This window comes from Anolis sagrei, chromosome 2, assembly GCF_037176765.1.
Source record: "Anolis sagrei isolate rAnoSag1 chromosome 2, rAnoSag1.mat, whole genome shotgun sequence".
In the NCBI taxonomy this organism is placed as follows: domain Eukaryota; kingdom Metazoa; phylum Chordata; class Lepidosauria; order Squamata; family Dactyloidae; genus Anolis; species Anolis sagrei.
Window position 1 is genome coordinate 9,646,352 of NC_090022.1, and position 10,762 is coordinate 9,657,113.

The 10,762-nt window shown below is 45.6% G+C and overlaps 1 protein-coding gene across 1 annotated transcript in view; it reads right to left on the reverse strand.

The window, feature by feature from the left end:
* The window catches only part of LOC132765774 (zinc finger protein 850-like), a 1,095,673-nt gene that overhangs the window by 67,032 nt on the left and 1,017,879 nt on the right, over positions 1-10,762 (reverse strand). The gene's annotated exons all lie outside the window — the stretch shown is intronic.

Here is a 10,762-nt window from a genome sequence, read left to right on the forward strand (position 1 = left end):
CTTAATCAGATAAACCTGAATTGGAAAACGACCTAGGAATGGCTAAGACGACGGAACGGATGAGGACTGAGTATGACGACATAGTTTTAAATTTTTTATTGTTCACTGTTTTGGTGTTTTTAGATATATTGTAATGTGATGTTTTATTTTTTATTGATGTATGTATTTTCTATATGGCATCGAATTGTGCCAATTGTTCGCCACCCTGAGTCGCCTTTGGGCTGACATGGGTGGGGCAAAAATTATATAAATAAATATATAAATAAATAACAAAACTAATAATTATATATAGCTAAAACAGTATATCAATTCAATTAAAATCTTTTACAGTATAATAATAATAATAATAATAATAATAATAATACTTTATTTGTACCCCGCTAGCATCTCCCCAAGGGACTCGGTGCGGCTTACATGAGGCCGAGCCCAAACACAACAATACAGGCAATAATCACAACCATACAAGCAATTAAAATAGAACATAAACGATAAACATATAACATTATCAATAAGACAACATACAGTTTAAACCAGTCTGGTGGCCATTATCTAGCCAAATTCAGTAGTTGGAGACCTCTTCAAAGCATATTATTGACTGAAAGACTTGCTCTTCCAATTGTACCAACAAGCACTATTAAAATTCTCTTTTATTTTGGCAGTAATTGCCACAAATGTGTCCTTTGAGAGCAACAATTGTCACTGGTTGGATAGCATAAAACTGAGTCTTTGATTTCACCATTCAGCATTGAAGTTTTAAATAGCTGTGAACGTTAGTGGCGGTCATTTGTGAAACCCTTGCAATCTAAGCAGTTTGATTTGAAGGACTATTCCAACCATTCTTCTTCTAAAAACTTTTGATCTTCTTATAGGTAGAGAAAAAGACTACATTTCCAGATAGTTTTGTGTTTTGGAATGCTTCACCTTCATGCAACCTTTGGCATTTTGGGGAAGAAATGTGAACTCCCACCATGAAATAAAGAGACCAGACACAAGAAAATGGATCGAAAGGGCCATTTTCCGACCTATTTATTGAAAGAACTCGGAATAACCCGTAAAGGGAAAATCTGTAGACACACACAATGCAACTCATGGGTGAATGGCCACCTAGTGAGCCTTGTCCCTGGGCCAGGTGCCAATGCCTCTGACCACCACCTCCAAGGACATGCGTGCACCAAGGATCCCAAAGGCCAACCAAAACTCTTTGGCTGCACCTCTCGGCCGATCGTAGTTGAAAGGCCATCCTGAGGGTGCTCTCTCCCAAACCGCAGGGTTTTTTAAGAGCGAGAACCCCCAATCCAGCCCCAAGGGTAGCTCCCATTTTATGAAACTTCTAGGGACTTTGGTGGGAGTCCACCCCTTTGCCCCCTAAGGCAGGGGTGCCATGGTGCTTACAATGACTATTTAACCTTCATCATGCCACTAAAAGGGGCAGGCATCGGCCTAGCCCCTTTTCCCCACTTTCCCATTAGGCTGGCCAAATATTCTCCATTCTTTTTCCCAGTTCGTTCATCAGCAAAACATTCCTCTCCTCCAGGAGGTGAACTCCATCAGCCTTGTATATTTCTGGCCATCTGAACACAAGTTCTCTGAGCGGGACTGTTGGGCCCCCTCTCTGCCCCATGGCATTAATCATTTTCCATTGGCCCTCTCTTTTGGCCACATCAAGGTTCTTGGGATCTCAATCCCCTAGCCACTGCAATGGTGCAACAGTGCAGATCAGACCAATAGAACTCCAGGCCAACGTTGCCTTTTTGGGCTTTAAACATGCAAGTAACTCCGCCTTAGCTCCCTTTTCTTTTTGATCCATTGTGGAATAGCGGATGTGCAGGACCACTCCCTCTGGACTGTCCAGCCCCCACTCTGCCCCATGGCATTTCTCATTTTCCACTGACCTCTCCTTCGGCCAAATCGAGGTTCTTGGGATCTCATTTATTTATTTATTTCGGGCACTTCTACCCCGCCCTTCTCAACCCCCGAGGGGGGACTCAGGGCGGCTTACAACCGGCACAATTCGTGGCCAACAATTCAACAGATAAAATACATAACAACAGTAACCACAAGTTAAAACATTCAATTAATATAATAACAACTAAAAGTCAATCTAGTGACCAACGTTCACCGAGTTCTAAAATCCGTAAGTCCATTCCGCATTACCATAGTTTTTCCAAATTCTGGTCGTCATTACCTCGTCAGTCTGCCAGATTACCCAAAGGCCTGGTCCCATATCCATGTTTTCAGCTTCCTTCTGAAGGAGAGGAGGGATGCTGATGACCTAATTTCCCTGGGGAGTGAGTTTCATAGGCGAGGGGCCACCAGTGAGAAGGCCCTGTCTCTTGTCCCCACCAGCCTCACTTGTGATAAAGGCGGGGCCGAGAGTAGGGCCTCCCAAGAAGATCTTAAACTCTGAGGTGGGACATAGAAGGAGATACGTTCGGTCAGGTATGCTGGGCCGGAGCTGTATAGGGCTCTGGCCCAGCGGAGCCCTATCCCCTAGCCACCGCAATTGTGGCAACAGGGCAGATTAAAGAAACCGAACTCCAGGCTAACGTGGCCTGCTAAAATCAAATCTTTTGGGGCTTTGCACAAGTAAGTGCAGGTAAGTAAGTAACAGGTAAGTAACTCTGCCTTGGTTCCCTTACCTTTCTGATCCATTGTGGAATATCGGATGTGCAGTATCATTCACTCCAGCCAAAACTCCCAATTCGATCCCCATGGGATGGAATTCGAAAGCCCTCAGAAAACCCCATAACAAATAGCTGGTAGCAATATGAACCGAGTGTTCACCAACTAACCACACAACAGCAAGCTGGCTTCAGGAAAGGCTAAAGCTGCACATCACAAATGTTGAACCTGACTCAGCATGTAAAACATGGTTTTGAAAGGCAGGTTACAGGAGCCGTCTAATAGATCTATCAGCAGTTTGTGACACTGTAAATCATTGCCTCCTGAAAAAAATTATAATAGCACAAAGGACTACCAACTCACCCACTTCGTAGGAAATCTGCTACAAAACAGGAGCTTTTTTGTTGAATTCCAGGGCCAGAGAAGTAGATGGCAAAAGGAGAAGAACGGCCTGCCTCAGAGGAGCATGCTTGCTCCATCAATGTTTAACACTTACACCAATGATCAGCCACTGACAATCATGCCATCACCGCTCAAGCAGGGAGCTTTAAGATGGTTGAACAGAGGCTCTCCGAAGCTTTAGGTGCTCTTACTGCCTATTATAGAGAAAACCAGTGCATTCCTAATCCATCTAAAACACAGACATGTGCTTTTCATCTTAAGAACAAACAATATATATATATAAATGCTCAGTGCATAATGAGTACCTTAAAAACAAAGGAAACAATGAACGAAATCACACCAAATTTGGCAACAAAACATTTCACCACACAAGGAGTGACCATCACTCAAAACATTATGATTTTGTCATTTGGGAGTTGTAGTTGCTGGGATTTATAGGTCACCTACAATCAAAGAGCATACTGAACTCAATCAACGATGAAATTGAACCAAACTTGGCACACAGAAGTCCCATGACCAACAGAAAATACTGAAATAATGGAAGGGTTTGGTGGGCATTGACATTGAGTTTGGGAGTTGTAGTTCACTTACATCCAGAGAGCACTGTGAACTCAAACAATGATGGATCTGCACCAAATTTGGCACAAGCACTTAATATGCCCAAAAATGAACACTGGTGGAGTTTGGGGGAAATAGACTTTGATATTTGGGAGTTGTAGTCACTGGGATTCACAGTTCACCTACATTCTGAACCCCACGAACGACAGAATCGGGGCAAACTTCCCACCCCATGACCAACAGAAAGTACTCAAGGCCATCTAATCCAACTCCCTTCATCAGGGCAAGAAAACATAATCAAAGTCCTCCTGACTAAGAGCCATCCAGCCATAGATAGATAGATAGATAGATAGATAGATAGAGATAGAGATAGATAGGTAGGTAGGTAGATATGATTCACACACACACACACACACAAATATAGTATCGTAGATTTGAAAGGGATCCTTAAAGAAGGACAGTGATATCTTGGATGTTCCAGCGTGGGCAAACCAGACACTTTCCACATCAACACTGACAAAGAAACAGCAAGAAATACTGTTTACCCACCAGCATCAAGAAATTACACTTTCTCATTACTTTATTTTCCAGATCAACAGACTGGGCCACAGCAATGCGTGGCAGGGGACAGCTAGTATTATATGAAAGTTGACTGGCACGATTGGGGATCACAACCAGACACTTTGGAAAGTGTTCAGGGGGCCCAACAGTGCTTACCTGCTCAAGCACCAGAGCCCCCTCTCGTTGGGAAACTGCTCCAGCCACCATGGCGGCCCCTTGCTGGATAGCCAAGTCCCCCTGTAGCTCAAACCATTCCCGTTGTCCTGGGGTTCCCTGCTCTTCCCTACCTGATGAGAATGTCACCTGTTCCATGGGTTGAGGAGCAACCCCCACATTGGCCAGTGAAGGCCCTCCTTGCCCAGGCTGGCTACAAACACCAGATGGTGATGGAACCACAACACCTGAGTGCTGTCTCCAGCAATCCACTGGGGCCCTTAGGCGAGGTGACACCATGCTGTTAAATGACTGCCAAATCTGGCACCCGGCTCAAAGCCTGAGGAGGGGAACCAGGCCTCCTTTCAGATCCCCCCCCCCATTTTGCGGCAATGTACCAGCCCCCTTACCGGCAGCTGTGCCCTCCTCAGTTAGGGTCTCCCATGGAAGAGGCTGTTTGGCTGGGCCCTCATGGCAGGCCCTTTTCTCCTTCGGTTCTCTCTGACACTTTCTGGAAGAAGCCGTACTATGCTAGAAAAAAGAAAAACAGGGAAAGGAAGTCAATTCCAAAGTGGCCCATTATGCCCCAATCATGGCACTGTCTGCCAGGTGCAATGCAAAGGAGAAGCGTAATGGAACCAAATGGTTGCCAGAACAAGACCAGGCTTCAATAAGGATAACACAAAATGGCCGCCACACTACCAGGCAGGCTTCTTTCTGGCCATGTCGCTAGGCCCAAAATCAAAATGGCCGCCCTGCCAAGCAAAGCTATGGAAAACAAAATGGCCGCCACACTACCAGGCAGGCTTCTTTCTGGCCATGTCGCTAGGCCCAAAATCAAAATGGCCGCCCTGCCAAGCAAAGCTATGGAAAACAAAATGGCCGCCACACTACCTGGCAGGCTTCTTTCTGGCCATGTCGCTAGGCCCAAAATCAAAATGGCCGCCCTGCCAAGCAAAGCTATGGAAAACAAAATGGCCACCGTACTACCAGGCAGGCTTCTTTCTGGCCATGTCGCTAGGCCCAAAATCAAAATGGCCACCCTGCCAAGCAAAGCTATGAAAAACAAAATGGCCACCATACTACCAGGCAGGCTTCTTTCTGGCCATGTCGCTAGGCCCAAAATCAAAATGGCCACCCTATGCAATGTTAATGGGGCCCAAACAGGGAAAGCTACAAAAGAAAGCAACAAAAGGTGAGTAGAAGAGATAAGCCAATGGTTATCTCACTGGGTCAACAAGAGCAGCAGAAATGGGGCCCAATGGCTGACCTATGCAGTGTCTGTGGGGCCAAAACAGGGGAAGCCATCAGAGAAAGGACAAAAGCTCTCTGAAAAGGTGACCAGAAGAGGCAAGCCAGTGGGGCTCGCACCGGGATTGTGGCGCAGCTGGCGGAGTGTCAGCTGCATTAAGATCACTCTGACCAAAGGTCATGAGTTCGAAGCCAGCCCGGGTTGGAGTGGGTTTCCAACCAATTGTGTGGCCTGTTGTCGACCTTTGCAACCCGAAAGACAGTTGCATCTGTCAAGTAGGAAAATTAGGTACCACCTTAAAGTGTGGGGAGGCTAAATTAACTCATTTATGAGGCCATGAAAAAGACTCCAGCAAAGCGGGGAATGCAGAAGTACTTCATCAGTGTCGCAGATGAAGGATGAAAGCGACAGCTCCCCTGGCTGCGGGTGGGGCGACTTGATTGTCTAAATCAGTGTTTCTCAACCTTCCTAATTCCGCGACCCCTTAATACGGTTTCTCAAGACCCCAACCATAACATTATTTTTGTTGCTAGTTCATAACTGCAATTTTGTATTTCCATTCACTGGACCAAATTTGGCACAAATACCCTATATGGCCAAATTTGAATGCTGGTGAGGTTGGGATTGATTTTGCTATTTGGGAGTGGTCGTTGCTGGGATTTATAGTTCACCAACAATCAAAGAGCATTCTGAACTCCACCAACGATGGAACTGAACCAAACTTGGCACACAGAACTCCCATGACCAACGGAGAATATTGGAAGGGTTTGGTGGGCATTGACCTTGAGATCTGGAGCTGTAGTTCACCTTTTACTTTATTTTTACCCCGCTACCATGATGATCGTGCCATTACTGCTCAAGCAGGGAGCTTTGAGACTGTAGAACAGAAGCTCTCCGAAGCTCTAGGTGCTCTTACTGCCTACTACAGGGAAAACCAGCTGATCCCTAACCCATCAAAAACACAGACATGTGCCAAGAACAGAGAAGCATCCCGAGCTCTGAAGATCACCTGGGAAGGAATCCCACTGGAGCATTGCAGCGCACCCAAGTACCTGGGAGTCACTCTGGACCGTGCTCTTACCTACAAGAAGCACTGCCTGAACATCAAGCAAAAAGTGGGCGCTAGAAACAATATCATACGAAAGCTGACTGGCACAACCTGGGGATCACAACCAGATACAGTGAAGACATCTGCCCTTGCGCTGTGCTACTCTGCTGCTGAGTATGCATGCCCAGTGTGGAACACATCTCACCATACTAAAACAGTGGATGTGGCTCTTAATGAGACATGCTGCATTATCACAGGGTGTCTGCGCCCTACACCACTGGAGAAATTACACTGCTTAGCCGGTATTGCACCACCTGACATCTGCCGGGAAGTGGCAGCCAATAGTGAAAGGACCAAGGCAGAGACATCTCCAGCTCATCCCGTTTGGATATCAGCCAGCACGCCAACGACTTAAATCTAGATATCGTTTTCTAAGATCTACAGAGACACTCGCTGGAACACCCCAGCAAGCGAGAGTCCAAAAGTGGCAGGCTCAAACCCAGCACCTCAATCCGTGGGTGATACCAGATGAGAGACTCCCCCCTGGGCACACAGAAGACTGGGCGACTTGGAAGGCGCTGAACAGACAGTGCTCTGGCACCACGAGATGCAGAGCCAACCTTCAGAAATGGGACTACAAAGTAGAATCCTCGACATGTGAGTGTGGAGAAGAGCAAACCCCTGACCACCTGCTGCAATGCAACCTGAGCCCTGCCACATGCACAATGGAGGACCTTCTTGCAGCAACACCGGAAGCACTCCAAGTGGCCAGATACTGGTCAAAGGACATTTAACCAGCTACCAAACTCAAAGTTGTGTATTTTTCTGTTTGTTTGCTTTGTTCTGTTAGACTGGTTGTTCTGACACGACAAATAAATACCATCTCCCCAGGGGACTCGGTGCGGCTTACATGAGGCCGAGCCCAAACACAATAATACAGCAATAAAACAACAATACAAGCAATTTAAAAACATAGACAATAAGATAAACAACACTATCAGTAAAACAACACTCAATTAAAAACAGTGGGAAGGCCAAATGTAGAGTTAAAATGGGAAATATGCTGGGAACATGAACGGAAGATGATACTGGTGTTTTTGGAAGGGCATACGAGAAGACTTCGAAAAAGGTAAAGTGCTTTGGAGGACAAAGTGCAATGGGATCATTATTCCGGGAAGGCACACTGGAACAGCCACATCTTCAAACTCCTCCTGAAGACTGCCAAAGTTGGAGCCTGTCTGATGTCTTTAGGGAGTGCGTTCCAGAGTCGAGGGGCCACCACCGAAAAGGCCCTCTCTCTCGTCCCCACCAACCGCGCCTGCGATGCTGCTGGGATCGAGAGCAGGGCCTCCCCGGATGACTGAAGGGATTGTGTGGGGTCATATACATAGATGCGGTCATAGAATCATAGAATCCAAGAGTTGGAAGAAACCTCATGGGCCATCCAGTCCAACCCCCTGCGAAGAAGCAGGAATATTGCATTCAAATCACCCCTGACAGATGGCCATCCAGCCTCTGTTTAATAGCTTCCAAAGAAGGAGCCTCCACCACACTCCGGGGCAGAGAGTTCCACTGCTGAACGGCTCTCACAGTCAGAAGCAGGAATATTGCATTCAAATCACCCCTGACAGATGGCCATCCAGCCTCTGTTTAATAGCTTCCAAAGAAGGAGCCTCCACCACACTCCGGGGCAGAGAGTTCCACTGCTGAACGGCTCTCACAGTCAGGAAGTTCTGCTGGGAATATGCTGGGAACATGAACGGAAGATGATACTGGTGTTTGTGGAAGGGCATACCTCCAGAGAGCACTGTGGACTCAAGCAATGATAGATCTGGACCAAACTTGGCACGAAAACTCAATATGGCGAAATGTGAATCCTGGTGGATTTTGGGGGAAATAGACCTAGACATTTGGGAGTTGTAATTGCTGGGATTTATAGTACACCTACAATCCAAGAGCATTCCGAACTCCACCAAAGGTAGAATTGGGCCAAACTTCTGACACAGAACCCGCATGTCTTGAAGGGAGTCAATGGAGCAAGCCTCCCTCCAGCCTTGCATGCTCCCCTTCAACTGCACATGTGCATGCCTGCTCTCCCCTCCCCATTTGGAGGCTCAGAAACAGCCCTCCCCTTGGGTGACAGGCCAGCCAATCACAGCAGAGGAAGGCTTTTGATGGAAGGATTCGCCATCTGTTTCCAAAAAGGAAGAGAAGGACAGGTGGAGAGATCTTCAGCCTTCTCTGCTAAAGGGGTTCCTAAGACCATTAGGAATCTATGTTTTCTGATGGTCTTTGGCGACCCCTCTGAAATCCCCTCACGACCCCCCCCCCAGGGGTCCCGACCCCCAGGTTGGGAAACACTGGTCTAAATAGATACCCCTCTGTTTTTGGATGAAACTGGGTCTATCTGAAGCATCAGGAACGAGTGTTGAATAGTCCTTGCAGCAATGGACTGCTTTGGGTTCCTTATTTCAATTTCGTGACCTTTACAAAACTCAAAATATGTATCTATTCATATCCAAAGAGTTTCTGGTGGTTCTTTGGGAATGCTGAGATTTGAACTCCACTTTACCTCCCGTGGAAAGCTTTTTATTATTATTGATATTCAAGAGGGGGTGAAATCATTCTGTGCAGTATAGAGCAATATATATTTATTGAGCGGGGTTTGCTTGGGTCATGTAGTCTGGAGTGCTGGCAGGGGAAAGGACTCAATTACATTCCATTTGCTCTTCAAACTACAAGAGAGGAGATTCCATCTGAACATTAGGAAGAACTTCCTGACTGTGAGAGCCGTTCAGCAGTGGAACTCTCTGCCCCGGAGGTTGGTGGAGGCTCCTTCTTTGGAAGCTTTTAAGCAGAGGCTGGATGGCCATTTGTCAGGGGTGATTTGAATGCAATATTCCTGCTTCTTGGCAGGGGGTTGGACTGGATGGCCCATGAGGTCTCTTCCAACTCTTTGATTCTATGATTCTATGATTCTTTAGGGTGATATTTGGAAGTTACAAAAATAAAATTTTGGAAAAGAAAAAGAAAAGCTTGTCCGTAGTCCATTACCAAAGCAATTTTCAATGTCAGCATAGTTAGCCAAAGGTCCCACATCTACGTTTTTAACGTCTTTCTGAAGGAGAGGAGGGAGGAAGATAACCTTATTTCCCCGGGGAGCGAATTCCACAGGTGGGGGGCCACCACCGAGAAGGCCTTCGGTGATGGCTTGGCCTCAACAGAAGAACTATCTGCAATTCTGGAGTCATTTAGCCTAAAAAGGTGTGCCATAGATGTGCATAAATATAGTATTCTGTGGTGGCCCCTCGACTATGGAACGCCCTTCCCATGGAGGTAAGATCAGCCCCCTCGCTGATGGTGTTCCGAAGAAGATTAAAAACCTGGATGTTCGGACAGGCATTTGGTTAATTCGGTGCAATGAATGTGATGATTAAAGGATTGGTAATATGGACGATGAAACTGGATCACGATTTTAGTCAGGAGATGCATTGGATTGTTATTGATGTACCAATATTGTGTATTATGTTTTTATGGTTTTAAATTGTATACTGTTGACTATTGTATTTGGTATTTTGTTGTAAACCGCGTTGAGTCGCCAGCTAGGCTGAGAAACAGCGGTATACAAGTACAGTAAATAAATAAATAATAAATAATAGTAATCTCTTTACAATTTCCCCAAGCACTTGGAAGTGGCTAGTTGGGAAGCTTGTATTAATTATTCCAACGCTGTTGTTTTTCTTACGCTACAGACAAACTTATTTATTTATTTGGAAAGCTTCTATATCGCCGTTTTTCAACAGATTCAAGGAAATTCACAGCAGCATTAAAAAACACAATATAAAACAAAACCATTATAAACAGCCCAAACTGGAACACAAGTCCTACTTTGTAGGACATTAAAACCCTCAGTTAAAATAGGTTAAAACTATCTGAAACTTCCCATATGGAGAACGACACTAGAAAGCGCTATATATCCTAGGCTTCTGTGCAGTTCAATTGAACGCTATTATTCCCTTAATATAAAACCCAGGGACTTAGATATTGCAAAATAGATCAAATTCGCATTGTTTATAACAAAATCAATGATATATAACATTGATAATTCTAAAATAACAACAAGACTTGTGTTTTTCAATGTAATGTGAATTAAAAGTGTGTGTGTC